The sequence below is a fragment of the Pelobates fuscus genome, chromosome 12, assembly GCF_036172605.1.
Source record: "Pelobates fuscus isolate aPelFus1 chromosome 12, aPelFus1.pri, whole genome shotgun sequence".
NCBI lineage: Eukaryota > Metazoa > Chordata > Amphibia > Anura > Pelobatidae > Pelobates > Pelobates fuscus.
This window is the reverse complement of record NC_086328.1, coordinates 74,350,850-74,369,672: the sequence shown is the minus strand read 5'-3', so window position 1 is coordinate 74,369,672 and position 18,823 is coordinate 74,350,850. Positions and strand designations below refer to the sequence as shown.

Genomic DNA, 18,823 nt, shown 5'->3' with positions numbered 1-18,823 from the left:
ATTTTATCTTTGAAGTCTGTGACAAGCATTTTAAAAGCCTTGGACATTTGACCCCATATAGCAGAAATGCCTCTTGTAAAAGATAACCTAGCATTTGGAGGAAATAGGCTCAAGACTCATATCTTACCACTAAACTAGCTTTTACATTCTCTTTAAACAAATCAGACGTTTATTTGACACTTTTGATTCTATATCCAAGGAAAGTAAAACTTAAGGAATCTGCTATTGGTTTGCAATGTACAGAACTACAGAAGAAGACATGCTTGGGGTATTGTTCATTCGGCTTTTTAAATTGCGAGCAATCTTATGAAAAAATATATCAATCAATGTTTCTATATCATAGGATGAAGAATTACAGTTTCCCTAAAGAAGCAAGTGATTATATTTCTGAATGTATTAAGTTTAACTTTTGACACTTAAATTGTTTCCTTGTTTTTTTAGATGTAAAAATGGGAAATGAAGACAAATTTGCAAATTTGGCTGACTGTTGCTCATTCTTTTATGGAAGAACATTATGATTTAGGGACTTCTAAAATGTTTGACATTAACTATTTTTCACGCAGACCAATTGACATATTATCTTCTTAAGATTAATGCTATCTAAAGGAAAGGTTCCACCGAGATTTGAACTCGGATCGCTGGATTCAGAGTCCAGAGTGCTAACCATTACACCATGGAACCACTGGTGGTGACTTGATTTTTTTCATTGGCTCCGAACACTGGTGTGAAGAGTGCGAGTGATCACTATGACATTACAAATACCCTCCTCCAACATAAATAGAAAAAAGGGTGGCATTATAGTTTTATAGATGCTGATGATCATCTTTAGCTTTGCTCTGCATTTTACCAACAGAAAAAAGTCAAAAGTAACTTGAATTTTAACTTTGTTTTGTTCACTGGCCAAGAACTCAAAATGACTTCCAGTTTTTTACACCTTTTAACACCACATTCTTTGATACATACTATTATCATGCTTTCCAACTCTCTCACATCTTGATATGTCTTATTCCTCTAATCACAATAGGTGAATAATGTCTACGTGAATTCACGTGATCACAATTTTCATGTTTTCTCAACCAACGGGTGCTCTTCGTTCATCCGGTCCAAGTGAGGCGGGTAACGACAATCTCAAAGCAAACCCTACACCAAAAGCATCAAACAATTTTATCTTTGAAGTCTGTGACAAGCATTTTAAAAGCCTTGGACATTTGACCCCATATAGCAGAAATGGCTCTTGTAAAAGATAACCTAGCATTTGGAGGAAATAGGCTCAAGACTCATATCTTACCACTAAACTAGCTTTTACATTCTCTTTAAACAAATCAGACGTTTATTTGACACTTTTGATTCTATATCCAAGGAAAGTAAAACTTAAGGAATCTGCTATTGGTTTGCAATGTACAGAACTACAGAAGAAGACATGCTTGGGGTATTGTTCATTCGGCTTTTTAAATTGCGAGCAATCTTATGAAAAAATATATCAATCAATGTTTCTATATCATAGGATGAAGAATTACAGTTTCCCTAAAGAAGCAAGTGATTATATTTCTGAATGTATTAAAGGACCACTCTAGGCACCCAGACCACTTCAGCTTAATGAAGTGGTCTGGGTGCCAGGTCCAGCTAGGATTAACTAATTGTTTTATAAACATAGCAGTTTCAGAGAAACTGCTATGTTTATCAATTAGTTAAGCCTTCCCCTATTTCCTCTAGTGGCTGTCTCACTGACAGCCGCTAGAGGCGCTTGCGTGATTCTCACTGTGAAAATCACAGTGAGAGCATGCAAGCGTCCATAGGAAAGCATTATGAATGCTTTCCTATGTGACCGGCTGAATGCGCGCGCAGCTCTTGCTGCGCGTGCGCATTCAGCCGACGGGGAGGAACGGAGGCGGAGAGGAGGAGGAGAGCTCCCCGCCCAGCGCTGGAAAAAGGTAAGTTTTACCCCTTTTCCCCTTTCCAGAGCCGGGCGGGAGGGGGTCCCTGAGGGTGGGGGCACCCTCAGGGCACTCTAGTGCCAGGAAAACGAGTATGCTTTCCTGGCACTAGAGTGGTCCTTTAAGTTTAGCTTTTGACACTTAAATTGTTTCCTTGTTTTTTTAGATGTAAAAATGGGAAATGAAGACAAATTTGCAAATTTGGCTGACTGTTGCTCATGCTTTTATGGAAGAACATTATGATATAGGGACTTCTAAAATGTTTGACATGAACTATTTTTCACGCAGACCAATTGACATATTAGCTTCTTAAGATTAATTCTATCTAAAGGAAAGGTTCCACCGAGATTTGAACTCGGATCGCTGGATTCAGAGTCCAGAGTGCTAACCATTACACCATGGAACCACTGGTGGTGACTTGATTTTTTTCATTGGCTCCGAACACTGGTGTGAAGAGTGCGAGTGATCACTATGACATTACAAATACCCTCCTCCAACATAAATAGAAAAAAGGGTGGCATTATAGTTTTATAGATGCTGATGATCATCTTTAGCTTTGCTCTGCATTTTACCAACAGAAAAAAGTCAAAAGTAACTTGAATTTTAACTTTGTTTTGTTCACTGGCCAAGAACTCAAAATGATTTCCAGTTTTTTACACCTTTTAACACCACATTCTTTGATACATACTATTATCATGCTTTCCAACTCTCTCACATCTTGATATGTCTTATTCCTCTAATCACAATAGGTGAATAATGTCTACGTGAATTCACGTGATCACAATTTTCATGTTTTCTCAACCAACGGGTGCTCTTCGTTCATCCGGTCCAAGTGAGGCGGGTAACGACAATCTCAAAGCAAACCCTACACCAAAAGCATCAAACAATTTTATCTTTGAAGTCTGTGACAAGCATTTTAAAAGCCTTGGACATTTGAGCCCATATAGCAGAAATGCCTCTTGTAAAAGATAACCTAGCATTTGGAGGAAATAGGCTCAAGACTCATATCTTACCACTAAACTAGCTTTTACATTCTCTTTAAACAAATCAGACGTTTATTTGACACTTTTGATTCTATATCCAAGGAAAGTAAAACTTAAGGAATCTGCTATTGGTTTGCAATGTACAGAACTACAGAAGAAGACATGCTTGGGGTATTGTTCATTCGGCTTTTTAAATTGCGAGCAATCTTATGAAAAAATATATCAATCAATGTTTCTATATCATAGGATGAAGAATTACAGTTTCCCTAAAGAAGCAAGTGATTATATTTCTGAATGTATTAAGTTTAACTTTTGACACTTAAATTGTTTCCTTGTTTTTTTAGATGTAAAAATGGGAAATGAAGACAAATTTGCAAATTTGGCTGACTGTTGCTCATTCTTTTATGGAAGAACATTATGATTTAGGGACTTCTAAAATGTTTGACATTAACTATTTTTCACGCAGACCAATTGACATATTAGCTTCTTAAGATTAATGCTATCTAAAGGAAAGGTTCCACCGAGATTTGAACTCGGATCGCTGGATTCAGAGTCCAGAGTGCTAACCATTACACCATGGAACCACTGGTGGTGACTTGATTTTTTTCATTGGCTCCGAACACTGGTGTGAAGAGTGCGAGTGATCACTATGACATTACAAATACCCTCCTCCAACATAAATAGAAAAAAGGGTGGCATTATAGTTTTATAGATGCTGATGATCATCTTTAGCTTTGCTCTGCATTTTACCAACAGAAAAAAGTCAAAAGTAACTTGAATTTTAACTTTGTTTTGTTCACTGGCCAAGAACTCAAAATGACTTCCAGTTTTTTACACCTTTTAACACCACATTCTTTTATACATACTATTATCATGCTTTCCAACTCTCTCACATCTTGATATGTCTTATTCCTCTAATCACAATAGGTGAATAATGTCTACGTGAATTCACGTGATCACAATTTTCATGTTTTCTCAACCAACGGGTGCTCTTCGTTCATCCGGTCCAAGTGAGGCGGGTAACGACAATCTCAAAGCAAACCCTACACCAAAAGCATCAAACAATTTTATCTTTGAAGTCTGTGACAAGCATTTTAAAAGCCTTGGACATTTGAGCCCATATAGCAGAAATGCCTCTTGTAAAAGATAACCTAGCATTGGGAGGAAATAGGCTCAAGACTCATATCTTACCACTAAACTAGCTTTTACATTCTCTTTAAACAAATCAGACGTTTATTTGACACTTTTGATTCTATATCCAAGGAAAGTAAAACTTAAGGAATCTGCTATTGGTTTGCAATGTACAGAACTACAGAAGAAGACATGCTTGGGGTATTGTTCATTCGGCTTTTTAAATTGCGAGCAATCTTATGAAAAAATATATCAATCAATGTTTCTATATCATAGGATGAAGAATTACAGTTTCCCTAAAGAAGCAAGTGATTATATTTCTGAATGTATTAAGTTTAACTTTTGACACTTAAATTGTTTCCTTGTTTTTTTAGATGTAAAAATGGGAAATGAAGACAAATTTGCAAATTTGGCTGACTGTTGCTCATTCTTTTATGGAAGAACATTATGATTTAGGGACTTCTAAAATGTTTGACATGAACTATTTTTCACGCAGACCAATTGACATATTAGCTTCTTAAGATTAATGCTATCTAAAGGAAAGGTTCCACCGAAATTTGAACTCGGATCGCTGGATTCAGAGTCCAGAGTGCTAACCATTACACCATGGAACCACTGGTGGTGACTTGATTTTTTTTCATTGGCTCCGAACACTGGTGTGAAGAGTACGAGTGATCACTATGACATTACAAATACCCTCCTCCAACATAAATAGAAAAAAGGGTGGCATTATAGTTTTATAGATGCTGATGATCATCTTTAGCTTTGCTCTGCATTTTACCAACAGAAAAAAGTCAAAAGTAACTTGAATTTTAACTTTGTTTTGTTCACTGGCCAAGAACTCAAAATGATTTCCAGTTTTTTACACCTTTTAACACCACATTCTTTGATACATACTATTATCATGCTTTCCAACTCTCTCACATCTTGATATGTCTTATTCCTCTAATCACAATAGGTGAATAATGTCTACGTGAATTCACGTGATCACAATTTTCATGTTTTCTCAACCAACGGGTGCTCTTCGTTCATCCGGTCCAAGTGAGGCGGGTAACGACAATCTCAAAGCAAACCCTACACCAAAAGCATCAAACAATTTTATCTTTGAAGTCTGTGACAAGCATTTTAAAAGCCTTGGACATTTGAGCCCATATAGCAGAAATGGCTCTTGTAAAAGATAACCTAGCATTTGGAGGAAATAGGCTCAAGACTCATATCTTACCACTAAACTAGCTTTTACATTCTCTTTAAACAAATCAGACGTTTATTTGACACTTTTGATTCTATATCCAAGGAAAGTAAAACTTAAGGAATCTGCTATTGGTTTGCAATGTACAGAACTACAGAAGAAGACATGCTTGGGGTATTGTTCATTCGGCTTTTTAAATTGCGAGCAATCTTATGAAAAAATATATCAATCAATGTTTCTATATCATAGGATGAAGAATTACAGTTTCCCTAAAGAAGCAAGTGATTATATTTCTGAATGTATTAAGTTTAACTTTTGACACTTAAATTGTTTCCTTGTTTTTTTAGATGTAAAAATGGGAAATGAAGACAAATTTGCAAATTTGGCTGACTGTTGCTCATTCTTTTATGGAAGAACATTATGATTTAGGGACTTCTAAAATGTTTGACATGAACTATTTTTCACGCTGACCAATTGACATATTAGCTTCTTAAGATTAATGCTATCTAAAGGAAAGGTTCCACCGAGATTTGAACTCAGATCGCTGGATTCAGAGTCCAGAGTGCTAACCATTACACCATGGAACCACTGGTGGTGACTTGATTTTTTTCATTTGCTCCGAACACTGGTGTGAAGAGTGCGAGTGATCACTATGACATTACAAATACCCTCCTCCAACATAAATAGAAAAAAGGGTGGCATTATAGTTTTATAGATGCTGATGATCATCTTTAGCTTTGCTCTGCATTTTACCAACAGAAAAAAGTCAAAAGTAACTTGAATTTTAACTTTGTTTTGTTCACTGGCCAAGAACTCAAAATGACTTCCAGTTTTTTACACCTTTTAACACCACATTCTTTTATACATACTATTATCATGCTTTCCAACTCTCTCACATCTTGATATGTCTTATTCCTCTAATCACAATAGGTGAATAATGTCTACGTGAATTCACGTGATCACAATTTTCATGTTTTCTCAACCAACGGGTGCTCTTCATTCATCCGGTCCAAGTGAGGCGGGTAACGACAATCTCAAAGCAAACCCTACACCAAAAGCATCAAACAATTTTATCTTTGAAGTCTGTGACAAGCATTTTAAAAGCCTTGGACATTTGAGCCCATATAGCAGAAATGCCTCTTGTAAAAGATAACCTAGCATTTGGAGGAATCAGGCTCAAGACTCATATCTTACCACTAAACTAGCTTTTACATTCTCTTTAAACAAATCAGACGTTTATTTGACACTTTTGATTCTATATCCAAGGAAAGTAAAACTTAAGGAATCTGCTATTGGTTTGCAATGTACAGAACTACAGAAGAAGACATGCTTGGGGTATTGTTCATTCGGCTTTTTAAATTGCGAGCAATCTTATGAAAAAATATATCAATCAATGTTTCTATATCATAGGATGAAGAATTACAGTTTCCCTAAAGAAGCAAGTGATTATATTTCTGAATGTATTAAGTTTAGCTTTTGACACTTAAATTGATTCCTTGTTTTTTTAGATGTAAAAATGGGAAATGAAGACAAATTTGCAAATTTGGCTGACTGTTGCTCATGCTTTTATGGAAGAACATTATGATATAGGGACTTCTAAAATGTTTGACATTAACTATTTTTCACGCAGACCAATTGACATATTAGCTTCTTAAGATTAATTCTATCTAAAGGAAAGGTTCCACCGAGATTTGAACTCGGATTGCTGGATTCAGAGTCCAGAGTGCTAACCATTACACCATGGAACCACTGTTGGTGGCTTGATTTTTTTCATTGGCTCCGAACACTGGTGTGAAGAGTGCGAGTGATCACTATGACATTACAAATACCCTCCTCCAACATAAATAGAAAAAAGGGTGGCATTATAGTTTTATAGATGCTGATGATCATCTTTAGCTTTGCTCTGCATTTTACCAACAGAAAAAAGTCAAAAGTAACTTGAATTTTAACTTTGTTTTGTTCACTGGCCAAGAACTCAAAATGACTTCCAGTTTTTTACACCTTTTAACACCCTTTCTTTTATACATACTATTATCATGCTTTCCAACTCTCTCACATCTTGATATGTCTTATTCCTCTAATCACAATAGGTGAATAATGTCTACGTGAATTCACGTGATCACAATTTTCATGTTTTCTCAACCAACGGGTGCTCTTCGTTCATCCGGTCCAAGTGAGGCGGGTAACGACAATCTCAAAGCAAACCCTACACCAAAAGCATCAAACAATTTTATCTTTGAAGTCTGTGACAAGCATTTTAAAAGCCTTGGACATTTGAGCCCATATAGCAGAAATGCCTCTTGTAAAAGATAACCTAGCATTTGGAGGAAATAGGCTCAAGACTCATATCTTACCACTAAACTAGCTTTTACATTCTCTTTAAACAAATCAGACGTTTATTTGACACTTTTGATTCTATATCCAAGGAAAGTAAAACTTAAGGAATCTGCTATTGGTTTGCAATGTACAGAACTACAGAAGAAGACATGCTTGGGGTATTGTTCATTCGGCTTTTTAAATTGCGAGCAATCTTATGAAAAAATATATCAATCAATGTTTCTATATCATAGGATGAAGAATTACAGTTTCCCTAAAGAAGCAAGTGATTATATTTCTGAATGTATTAAGTTTAGCTTTTGACACTTAAATTGATTCCTTGTTTTTTTAGATGTAAAAATGGGAAATGAAGACAAATTTGCAAATTTGGCTGACTGTTGCTCATGCTTTTATGGAAGAACATTATGATATAGGGACTTCTAAAATGTTTGACATTAACTATTTTTCACGCAGACCAATTGACATATTAGCTTCTTAAGATTAATTCTATCTAAAGGAAAGGTTCCACCGAGATTTGAACTCGGATTGCTGGATTCAGAGTCCAGAGTGCTAACCATTACACCATGGAACCACTGGTGGTTGCTTGATTTTTTTCATTGGCTCCGAACACTGGTGTGAAGAGTGCGAGTGATCACTATGACATTACAAATACCCTCCTCCAACATAAATAGAAAAAAGGGTGGCATTATAGTTTTATAGATGCTGATGATCATCTTTAGCTTTGCTCTGCATTTTACCAACAGAAAAAAGTCAAAAGTAACTTGAATTTTAACTTTGTTTTGTTCACTGGCCAAGAACTCAAAATGACTTCCAGTTTTTTACACCTTTTAACACCACATTCTTTTATACATACTATTATCATGCTTTCCAACTCTCTCACATCTTGATATGTCTTATTCCTCTAATCACAATAGGTGAATAATGTCTACGTGAATTCACGTGATCACAATTTTCATGTTTTCTCAACCAACGGGTGCTCTTCGTTCATCCGGTCCAAGTGAGGCGGGTAACGACAATCTCAAAGCAAACCCTACACCAAAAGCATCAAACAATTTTATCTTTGAAGTCTGTGACAAGCATTTTAAAAGCCTAGGACATTTGAGCCCATATAGCAGAAATGCCTCTTGTAAAAGATAACCTAGCATTTGGAGGAATCAGGCTCAAGACTCATATCTTACCACTAAACTAGCTTTTACATTCTCTTTAAACAAATCAGACGTTTATTTGACACTTTTGATTCTATATCCAAGGAAAGTAAAACTTAAGGAATCTGCTATTGGTTTGCAATGTACAGAACTACAGAAGAAGACATGCTTGGGGTATTGTTCATTCGGCTTTTTAAATTGCGAGCAATCTTATGAAAAAATATATCAATCAATGTTTCTATATCATAGGATGAAGAATTACAGTTTCCCTAAAGAAGCAAGTGATTATATTTCTGAATGTATTAAGTTTAACTTTTGACACTTAAATTGTTTCCTTGTTTTTTTAGATGTAAAAATGGGAAATGAAGACAAATTTGCAAATTTGGCTGACTGTTGCTCATTCTTTTATGGAAGAACATTATGATTTAGGGACTTCTAAAATGTTTGACATGAACTATTTTTCACGCTGACCAATTGACATATTAGCTTCTTAAGATTAATGCTATCTAAAGGAAAGGTTCCACCGAGATTTGAACTCAGATCGCTGGATTCAGAGTCCAGAGTGCTAACCATTACACCATGGAACCACTGGTGGTGACTTGATTTTTTTCATTGGCTCCGAACACTGGTGTGAAGAGTGCGAGTGATCACTATGACATTACAAATACCCTCCTCCAACATAAATAGAAAAAAGGGTGGCATTATAGTTTTATAGATGCTGATGATCATCTTTAGCTTTGCTCTGCATTTTACCAACAGAAAAAAGTCAAAAGTAACTTGAATTTTAACTTTGTTTTGTTCACTGGCCAAGAACTCAAAATGACTTCCAGTTTTTTACACCTTTTAACACCACATTCTTTTATACATACTATTATCATGCTTTCCAACTCTCTCACATCTTGATATGTCTTATTCCTCTAATCACAATAGGTGAATAATGTCTACGTGAATTCACGTGATCACAATTTTCATGTTTTCTCAACCAACGGGTGCTCTTCGTTCATCCGGTCCAAGTGAGGCGGGTAACGACAATCTCAAAGCAAACCCTACACCAAAAGCATCAAACAATTTTATCTTTGAAGTCTGTGACAAGCATTTTAAAAGCCTTGGACATTTGAGCCCATATAGCAGAAATGCCTCTTGTAAAAGATAACCTAGCATTTGGAGGAATCAGGCTCAAGACTCATATCTTACCACTAAACTAGCTTTTACATTCTCTTTAAACAAATCAGACGTTTATTTGACACTTTTGATTCTATATCCAAGGAAAGTAAAACTTAAGGAATCTGCTATTGGTTTGCAATGTACAGAACTACAGAAGAAGACATGCTTGGGGTATTGTTCATTCGGCTTTTTAAATTGCGAGCAATCTTATGAAAAAATATATCAATCAATGTTTCTATATCATAGGATGAAGAATTACAGTTTCCCTAAAGAAGCAAGTGATTATATTTCTGAATGTATTAAGTTTAACTTTTGACACTTAAATTGTTTCCTTGTTTTTTTAGATGTAAAAATGGGAAATGAAGACAAATTTGCAAATTTGGCTGACTGTTGCTCATTCTTTTATGGAAGAACATTATGATTTAGGGACTTCTAAAATGTTTGACATGAACTATTTTTCACGCTGACCAATTGACATATTAGCTTCTTAAGATTAATGCTATCTAAAGGAAAGGTTCCACCGAGATTTGAACTCGGATCGCTGGATTCAGAGTCCAGAGTGCTAACCATTACACCATGGAACCACTGGTGGTGACTTGATTTTTTTCATTTGCTCCGAACACTGGTGTGAAGAGTGCGAGTGATCACTATGACATTACAAATACCCTCCTCCAACATAAATAGAAAAAAGGGTGGCATTATAGTTTTATAGATGCTGATGATCATCTTTAGCTTTGCTCTGCATTTTACCAACAGAAAAAAGTCAAAAGTAACTTGAATTTTAACTTTGTTTTGTTCACTGGCCAAGAACTCAAAATGACTTCCAGTTTTTTACACCTTTTAACACCACATTCTTTTATACATACTATTATCATGCTTTCCAACTCTCTCACATCTTGATATGTCTTATTCCTCTAATCACAATAGGTGAATAATGTCTACGTGAATTCACGTGATCACAATTTTCATGTTTTCTCAACCAACGGGTGCTCTTCGTTCATCCGGTCCAAGTGAGGCGGGTAACGACAATCTCAAAGCAAACCCTACACCAAAAGCATCAAACAATTTTATCTTTGAAGTCTGTGACAAGCATTTTAAAAGCCTTGGACATTTGAGCCCATATAGCAGAAATGCCTCTTGTAAAAGATAACCTAGCATTTGGAGGAATCAGGCTCAAGACTCATATCTTACCACTAAACTAGCTTTTACATTCTCTTTAAACAAATCAGACGTTTATTTGACACTTTTGATTCTATATCCAAGGAAAGTAAAACTTAAGGAATCTGCTATTGGTTTGCAATGTACAGAACTACAGAAGAAGACATGCTTGGGGTATTGTTCATTCGGCTTTTTAAATTGCGAGCAATCTTATGAAAAAATATATCAATCAATGTTTCTATATCATAGGATGAAGAATTACAGTTTCCCTAAAGAAGCAAGTGATTATATTTCTGAATGTATTAAGTTTAACTTTTGACACTTAAATTGTTTCCTTGTTTTTTTAGATGTAAAAATGGGAAATGAAGACAAATTTGCAAATTTGGCTGACTGTTGCTCATTCTTTTATGGAAGAACATTATGATTTAGGGACTTCTAAAATGTTTGACATGAACTATTTTTCACGCTGACCAATTGACATATTAGCTTCTTAAGATTAATGCTATCTAAAGGAAAGGTTCCACCGAGATTTGAACTCGGATCGCTGGATTCAGAGTCCAGAGTGCTAACCATTACACCATGGAACCACTGGTGGTGACTTGATTTTTTTCATTTGCTCCGAACACTGGTGTGAAGAGTGCGAGTGATCACTATGACATTACAAATACCCTCCTCCAACATAAATAGAAAAAAGGGTGGCATTATAGTTTTATAGATGCTGATGATCATCTTTAGCTTTGCTCTGCATTTTACCAACAGAAAAAAGTCAAAAGTAACTTGAATTTTAACTTTGTTTTGTTCACTGGCCAAGAACTCAAAATGACTTCCAGTTTTTTACACCTTTTAACACCACATTCTTTTATACATACTATTATCATGCTTTCCAACTCTCTCACATCTTGATATGTCTTATTCCTCTAATCACAATAGGTGAATAATGTCTACGTGAATTCACGTGATCACAATTTTCATGTTTTCTCAACCAACGGGTGCTCTTCGTTCATCCGGTCCAAGTGAGGCGGGTAACGACAATCTCAAAGCAAACCCTACACCAAAAGCATCAAACAATTTTATCTTTGAAGTCTGTGACAAGCATTTTAAAAGCCTTGGACATTTGAGCCCATATAGCAGAAATGCCTCTTGTAAAAGATAACCTAGCATTTGGAGGAATCAGGCTCAAGACTCATATCTTACCACTAAACTAGCTTTTACATTCTCTTTAAACAAATCAGACGTTTATTTGACACTTTTGATTCTATATCCAAGGAAAGTAAAACTTAAGGAATCTGCTATTGGTTTGCAATGTACAGAACTACAGAAGAAGACATGCTTGGGGTATTGTTCATTCGGCTTTTTAAATTGCGAGCAATCTTATGAAAAAATATATCAATCAATGTTTCTATATCATAGGATGAAGAATTACAGTTTCCCTAAAGAAGCAAGTGATTATATTTCTGAATGTATTAAGTTTAGCTTTTGACACTTAAATTGATTCCTTGTTTTTTTAGATGTAAAAATGGGAAATGAAGACAAATTTGCAAATTTGGCTGACTGTTGCTCATGCTTTTATGGAAGAACATTATGATATAGGGACTTCTAAAATGTTTGACATTAACTATTTTTCACGCAGACCAATTGACATATTAGCTTCTTAAGATTAATGCTATCTAAAGGAAAAGTTCCACCGAGATTTGAACTCGGATTGCTGGATTCAGAGTCCAGAGTGCTAACCATTACACCATGGAACCACTGGTGGTGGCTTGATTTTTTTTCATTGGCTCCGAACACTGGTGTGAAGAGTGCGAGTGATCACTATGACATTACAAATACCCTCCTCCAACATAAATAGAAAAAAGGGTGGCATTATAGTTTTATAGATGCTGATGATCATCTTTAGCTTTGCTCTGCATTTTACCAACAGAAAAAAGTCAAAAGTAACTTGAATTTTAACTTTGTTTTGTTCACTGGCCAAGAACTCAAAATGACTTCCAGTTTTTTACACCTTTTAACACCACATTCTTTGATACATACTATTATCATGCTTTCCAACTCTCTTACATCTTGATATGTCTTATTCCTCTAATCACAATAGGTGAATAATGTCTACGTGAATTCACGTGATCACAATTTTCATGTTTTTTTTCAACCAACGGGTGCTCTTCGTTCATCCGGTCCAAGTGAGGCGGGTAACGACAATCTCAAAGCAAACCCTACACCAAAAGCATCAAACAATTTTATCTTTGAAGTCTGTGACAAGCATTTTAAAAGCCTTGGACATTTGAGCCCATATAGCAGAAATGCCTCTTGTAAAAGATAACCTAGCATTTGGAGGAAATAGGCTCAAGACTCATATCTTACCACTAAACTAGCTTTTACATTCTCTTTAAACAAATCAGACGTTTATTTGACACTTTTGATTCTATATCCAAGGAAAGTAAAACTTAAGGAATCTGCTATTGGTTTGCAATGTACAGAACTACAGAAGAAGACATGCTTGGGGTATTGTTCATTCGGCTTTTTAAATTGCGAGCAATCTTATGAAAAAATATATCAATCAATGTTTCTATATCATAGGATGAAGAATTACAGTTTCCCTAAAGAAGCAAGTGATTATATTTCTGAATGTATTAAGTTTAACTTTTGACACTTAAATTGTTTCCTTGTTTTTTTAGATGTAAAAATGGGAAATGAAGACAAATTTGCAAATTTGGCTGACTGTTGCTCATGCTTTTATGGAAGAACATTATGATTTAGGGACTTCTAAAATGTTTGACATGAACTATTTTTCACGCTGACCAATTGACATATTAGCTTCTTAAGATTAATTCTATCTAAAGGAAAGGTTCCACCGAGATTTGAACTCGGATTGCTGGATTCAGAGTCCAGAGTGCTAACCATTACACCATGGAACCACTGGTGGTGGCTTGATTTTTTTCATTGGCTCCGAACACTGGTGTGAAGAGTGCGAGTGATCACTATGACATTACAAATACACTCCTCCAACATAAATAGAAAAAAGGGTGGCATTATAGTTTTATAGATGCTGATGATCATCTTTAGCTTTGCTCTGCATTTTACCAACAGAAAAAAGTCAAAAGTAACTTGAATTTTAACTTTGTTTTGTTCACTGGCCAAGAACTCAAAATGACTTCCAGTTTTTTACACCTTTTAACACCACATTCTTTTATACATACTATTATCATGCTTTCCAACTCTCTCACATCTTGATATGTCTTATTCCTCTAATCACAATAGGTGAATAATGTCTACGTGAATTCACGTGATCACAATTTTCATGTTTTCTCAACCAACGGGTGCTCTTCGTTCATCCGGTCCAAGTGAGGCGGGTAACGACAATCTCAAAGCAAACCCTACACCAAAAGCATCAAACAATTTTATCTTTGAAGTCTGTGACAAGCATTTTAAAAGCCTTGGACATTTGAGCCCATATAGCAGAAATGCCTCTTGTAAAAGATAACCTAGCATTTGGAGGAATCAGGCTCAAGACTCATATCTTACCACTAAACTAGCTTTTACATTCTCTTTAAACAAATCAGACGTTTATTTGACACTTTTGATTCTATATCCAAGGAAAGTAAAACTTAAGGAATCTGCTATTGGTTTGCAATGTACAGAACTACAGAAGAAGACATGCTTGGGGTATTGTTCATTCGGCTTTTTAAATTGCGAGCAATCTTATGAAAAAATATATCAATCAATGTTTCTATATCATAGGATGAAGAATTACAGTTTCCCTAAAGAAGCAAGTGATTATATTTCTGAATGTATTAAGTTTAGCTTTTGACACTTAAATTGATTCCTTGTTTTTTTAGATGTAAAAATGGGAAATGAAGACAAATTTGCAAATTTGGCTGACTGTTGCTCATGCTTTTATGGAAGAACATTATGATATAGGGACTTCTAAAATGTTTGACATTAACTATTTTTCACGCAGACCAATTGACATATTAGCTTCTTAAGATTAATGCTATCTAAAGGAAAGGTTCCACCGAGATTTGAACTCGGATCGCTGGATTCAGAGTCCAGAGTGCTAACCATTACACCATGGAACCACTGGTGGTGACTTGATTTTTTTCATTGGCTCCGAACACTGGTGTGAAGAGTGCGAGTGATCACTATGACATTACAAATACCCTCCTCCAACATAAATAGAAAAAAGGGTGGCATTATAGTTTTATAGATGCTGATGATCATCTTTAGCTTTGCTCTGCATTTTACCAACAGAAAAAAGTCAAAAGTAACTTGAATTTTAACTTTGTTTTGTTCACTGGCCAAGAACTCAAAATGACTTCCAGTTTTTTACACCATTTAACACCACATTCTTTTATACATACTATTATCATGCTTTCCAACTCTCTCACATCTTGATATGTCTTATTCCTCTAATCACAATAGGTGAATAATGTCTACGTGAATTCACGTGATCACAATTTTCATGTTTTCTCAACCAACGGGTGCTCTTCGTTCATCCGGTCCAAGTGAGGCGGGTAACGACAATCTCAAAGCAAACCCTACACCAAAAGCATCAAACAATTTTATCTTTGAAGTCTGTGACAAGCATTTTAAAAGCCTTGGACATTTGAGCCCATATAGCAGAAATGCCTCTTGTAAAAGATAACCTAGCATTTGGAGGAATCAGGCTCAAGACTCATATCTTACCACTAAACTAGCTTTTACATTCTCTTTAAACAAATCAGACGTTTATTTGACACTTTTGATTCTATATCCAAGGAAAGTAAAACTTAAGGAATCTGCTATTGGTTTGCAATGTACAGAACTACAGAAGAAGACATGCTTGGGGTATTGTTCATTCGGCTTTTTAAATTGCGAGCAATCTTATGAAAAAATATATCAATCAATGTTTCTATATCATAGGATGAAGAATTACAGTTTCCCTAAAGAAGCAAGTGATTATATTTCTGAATGTATTAAGTTTAGCTTTTGACACTTAAATTGATTCCTTGTTTTTTTAGATGTAAAAATGGGAAATGAAGACAAATTTGCAAATTTGGCTGACTGTTGCTCATGCTTTTATGGAAGAACATTATGATATAGGGACTTCTAAAATGTTTGACATTAACTATTTTTCACGCAGACCAATTGACATATTAGCTTCTTAAGATTAATGCTATCTAAAGGAAAGGTTCCACCGAGATTTGAACTCGGATCGCTGGATTCAGAGTCCAGAGTGCTAACCATTACACCATGGAACCACTGGTGGTGACTTGATTTTTTTCATTGGCTCCGAACACTGGTGTGAAGAGTGCGAGTGATCACTATGACATTACAAATACCCTCCTCCAACATAAATAGAAAAAAGGGTGGCATTATAGTTTTATAGATGCTGATGATCATCTTTAGCTTTGCTCTGCATTTTACCAACAGAAAAAAGTCAAAAGTAACTTGAATTTTAACTTTGTTTTGTTCACTGGCCAAGAACTCAAAATGACTTCCAGTTTTTTACACCATTTAACACCACATTCTTTTATACATACTATTATCATGCTTTCCAACTCTCTCACATCTTGATATGTCTTATTCCTCTAATCACAATAGGTGAATAATGTCTACGTGAATTCACGTGATCACAATTTTCATGTTTTCTCAACCAACGGGTGCTCTTCGTTCATCCGGTCCAAGTGAGGCGGGTAACGACAATCTCAAAGCAAACCCTACACCAAAAGCATCAAACAATTTTATCTTTGAAGTCTGTGACAAGCATTTTAAAAGCCTTGGACATTTGAGCCCATATAGCAGAAATGCCTCTTGTAAAAGATAACCTAGCATTTGGAGGAATCAGGCTCAAGACTCATATCTTACCACTAAACTAGCTTTTACATTCTCTTTAAACAAATCAGACGTTTATTTGACACTTTTGATTCTATATCCAAGGAAAGTAAAACTTAAGGAATCTGCTATTGGTTTGCAATGTACAGAACTACAGAAGAAGACATGCTTGGGGTATTGTTCATTCGGCTTTTTAAATTGCGAGCAATCTTATGAAAAAATATATCAATCAATGTTTCTATATCATAGGATGAAGAATTACAGTTTCCCTAAAGAAGCAAGTGATTATATTTCTGAATGTATTAAGTTTAGCTTTTGACACTTAAATTGATTCCTTGTTTTTTTAGATGTAAAAATGGGAAATGAAGACAAATTTGCAAATTTGGCTGACTGTTGCTCATGCTTTTATGGAAGAACATTATGATATAGGGACTTCTAAAATGTTTGACATGAACTATTTTTCACGCAGACCAATTGACATATTAGCTTCTTAAGATTAATGCTATCTAAAGGAAAGGTTCCACCGAGATTTGAACTCGGATTGCTGGATTCAGAGTCCAGAGTGCTAACCATTACACCATGGAACCACTGGTGGTGGCTTGATTTTTTTCATTGGCTCCGAACACTGGTGTGAAGAGTGCGAGTGATCACTATGACATTACAAATACCCTCCTCCAACATAAATAGAAAAAAGGGTGGCATTATAGTTTTATAGATGCTGATGATCATCTTTAGCTTTGCTCTGCATTTTACCAACAGAAAAAAGTCAAAAGTAACTTGAATTTTAACTTTGTTTTGTTCACTGGCCAAGAACTCAAAATGACTTCCAGTTTTTTACACCTTTTAACACCACATTCTTTGATACATACTATTATCATGCTTTCCAACTCTCTTACATCTTGATATGTCTTATTCCTCTAATCACAATAGGTGAATAATGTCTACGTGAATTCACGTGATCACAATTTTCATGTTTTCTCAACCAACGGGTGCTCTTCGTTCATCCGGTCCAAGTGAGGCGGGTAACGACAATCTCAAAGCAAACCCTACACCAAAAGCATCAAACAATTTTATCTTTGAAGTCTGTGACAAGCATTTTAAAAGCCTTGGACATTTGAGCCCATATAGCAGAAATGCCTCTTGTAAAAGATAACCTAGCATTTGGAGGAATCAGGCTCAAGACTCATATCTTACCACTAAACTAGCTTTTACATTCTCTTTAAACAAATCAGACGTTTATTTGACACTTTTGATTCTATATCCAAGGAAAGTAAAACTTAAGGAATCTGCTATTGGTTTGCAATGTACAGAACTACAGAAGAAGACATGCTTGGGGTATTGTTCATTCGGCTTTTTAAATTGCGAGCAATCTTATGAAAAAATATATCAATCAATGTTTCTATATCATAGGATGAAGAATTACAGTTTCCCTAAAGAAGCAAGTGATTATATTTCTGAATGTATTAAGTTTAGCTTTTGACACTTAAATTGATTCCTTGTTTTTTTAGATGTAAAAATGGGAAATGAAGACAAATTTGCAAATTTGGCTGACTGTTGCTCATGCTTTTATGGAAGAACATTATGATATAGGGACTTCTAAAATGTTTGACATTAACTATTTTTCACGCAGACCAATTGACATATTAGCTTCTTAAGATTAATGCTATCTAAAGGAAAGGTTCCACCGAGATTTGAACTCGGATTGCTGGATTCAGAGTCCAGAGTGCTAACCATTACACCATGGAACCACTGGTGGTGGCTTGATTTTTTTCATTGGCTCCGAACACTGGTGTGAAGAGTGCGAGTGATCACTATGACATTACAAATACCCTCCTCCAACATAAATAGAAAAAAGGGTGGCATTATAGTTTTATAGATGCTGATGATCATCTTTAGCTTTGCTCTGCATTTTACCAACAGAAAAAAGTCAAAAGTAACTTGAATTTTAACTTTGTTTTGTTCACTGGCCAAGAA

The 18,823-nt window shown here is 35.4% G+C and overlaps 16 non-coding genes across 16 annotated transcripts; all 16 read right to left on the bottom strand.

Moving 5' to 3' along the window:
• Positions 1-609: 609 nt before the first annotated feature.
• Positions 610-681, bottom strand: TRNAQ-CUG (transfer RNA glutamine (anticodon CUG)). The gene has a single exon. It is a non-coding gene; the product is annotated as a tRNA-Gln (tRNA).
• Positions 682-2,268: 1,587 nt separating this feature from the next.
• On the bottom strand, positions 2,269-2,340 carry TRNAQ-CUG (transfer RNA glutamine (anticodon CUG)). The gene has a single exon. It is a non-coding gene; the product is annotated as a tRNA-Gln (tRNA).
• Positions 2,341-3,429: 1,089 nt separating this feature from the next.
• Positions 3,430-3,501, bottom strand: TRNAQ-CUG (transfer RNA glutamine (anticodon CUG)). Its single transcript has one exon. It is a non-coding gene; the product is annotated as a tRNA-Gln (tRNA).
• A 1,089-nt stretch (positions 3,502-4,590) lies between these two features.
• TRNAQ-CUG (transfer RNA glutamine (anticodon CUG)) lies at positions 4,591-4,662 on the bottom strand. Its single transcript has one exon. It is a non-coding gene; the product is annotated as a tRNA-Gln (tRNA).
• A 1,090-nt stretch (positions 4,663-5,752) lies between these two features.
• TRNAQ-CUG (transfer RNA glutamine (anticodon CUG)) lies at positions 5,753-5,824 on the bottom strand. The gene has a single exon. It is a non-coding gene; the product is annotated as a tRNA-Gln (tRNA).
• Positions 5,825-6,913: 1,089 nt separating this feature from the next.
• Positions 6,914-6,985, bottom strand: TRNAQ-CUG (transfer RNA glutamine (anticodon CUG)). Its single transcript has one exon. It is a non-coding gene; the product is annotated as a tRNA-Gln (tRNA).
• A 1,088-nt stretch (positions 6,986-8,073) lies between these two features.
• TRNAQ-CUG (transfer RNA glutamine (anticodon CUG)) lies at positions 8,074-8,145 on the bottom strand. Its single transcript has one exon. It is a non-coding gene; the product is annotated as a tRNA-Gln (tRNA).
• Positions 8,146-9,234: 1,089 nt separating this feature from the next.
• On the bottom strand, positions 9,235-9,306 carry TRNAQ-CUG (transfer RNA glutamine (anticodon CUG)). Its single transcript has one exon. It is a non-coding gene; the product is annotated as a tRNA-Gln (tRNA).
• Positions 9,307-10,395: 1,089 nt separating this feature from the next.
• On the bottom strand, positions 10,396-10,467 carry TRNAQ-CUG (transfer RNA glutamine (anticodon CUG)). Its single transcript has one exon. It is a non-coding gene; the product is annotated as a tRNA-Gln (tRNA).
• Positions 10,468-11,556: 1,089 nt separating this feature from the next.
• Positions 11,557-11,628, bottom strand: TRNAQ-CUG (transfer RNA glutamine (anticodon CUG)). The gene has a single exon. It is a non-coding gene; the product is annotated as a tRNA-Gln (tRNA).
• Positions 11,629-12,717: 1,089 nt separating this feature from the next.
• TRNAQ-CUG (transfer RNA glutamine (anticodon CUG)) lies at positions 12,718-12,789 on the bottom strand. Its single transcript has one exon. It is a non-coding gene; the product is annotated as a tRNA-Gln (tRNA).
• A 1,092-nt stretch (positions 12,790-13,881) lies between these two features.
• On the bottom strand, positions 13,882-13,953 carry TRNAQ-CUG (transfer RNA glutamine (anticodon CUG)). The gene has a single exon. It is a non-coding gene; the product is annotated as a tRNA-Gln (tRNA).
• Positions 13,954-15,042: 1,089 nt separating this feature from the next.
• On the bottom strand, positions 15,043-15,114 carry TRNAQ-CUG (transfer RNA glutamine (anticodon CUG)). The gene has a single exon. It is a non-coding gene; the product is annotated as a tRNA-Gln (tRNA).
• Positions 15,115-16,203: 1,089 nt separating this feature from the next.
• Positions 16,204-16,275, bottom strand: TRNAQ-CUG (transfer RNA glutamine (anticodon CUG)). Its single transcript has one exon. It is a non-coding gene; the product is annotated as a tRNA-Gln (tRNA).
• A 1,089-nt stretch (positions 16,276-17,364) lies between these two features.
• Positions 17,365-17,436, bottom strand: TRNAQ-CUG (transfer RNA glutamine (anticodon CUG)). The gene has a single exon. It is a non-coding gene; the product is annotated as a tRNA-Gln (tRNA).
• A 1,089-nt stretch (positions 17,437-18,525) lies between these two features.
• Positions 18,526-18,597, bottom strand: TRNAQ-CUG (transfer RNA glutamine (anticodon CUG)). Its single transcript has one exon. It is a non-coding gene; the product is annotated as a tRNA-Gln (tRNA).
• Between the last annotated feature and the right edge of the window lie 226 nt (positions 18,598-18,823).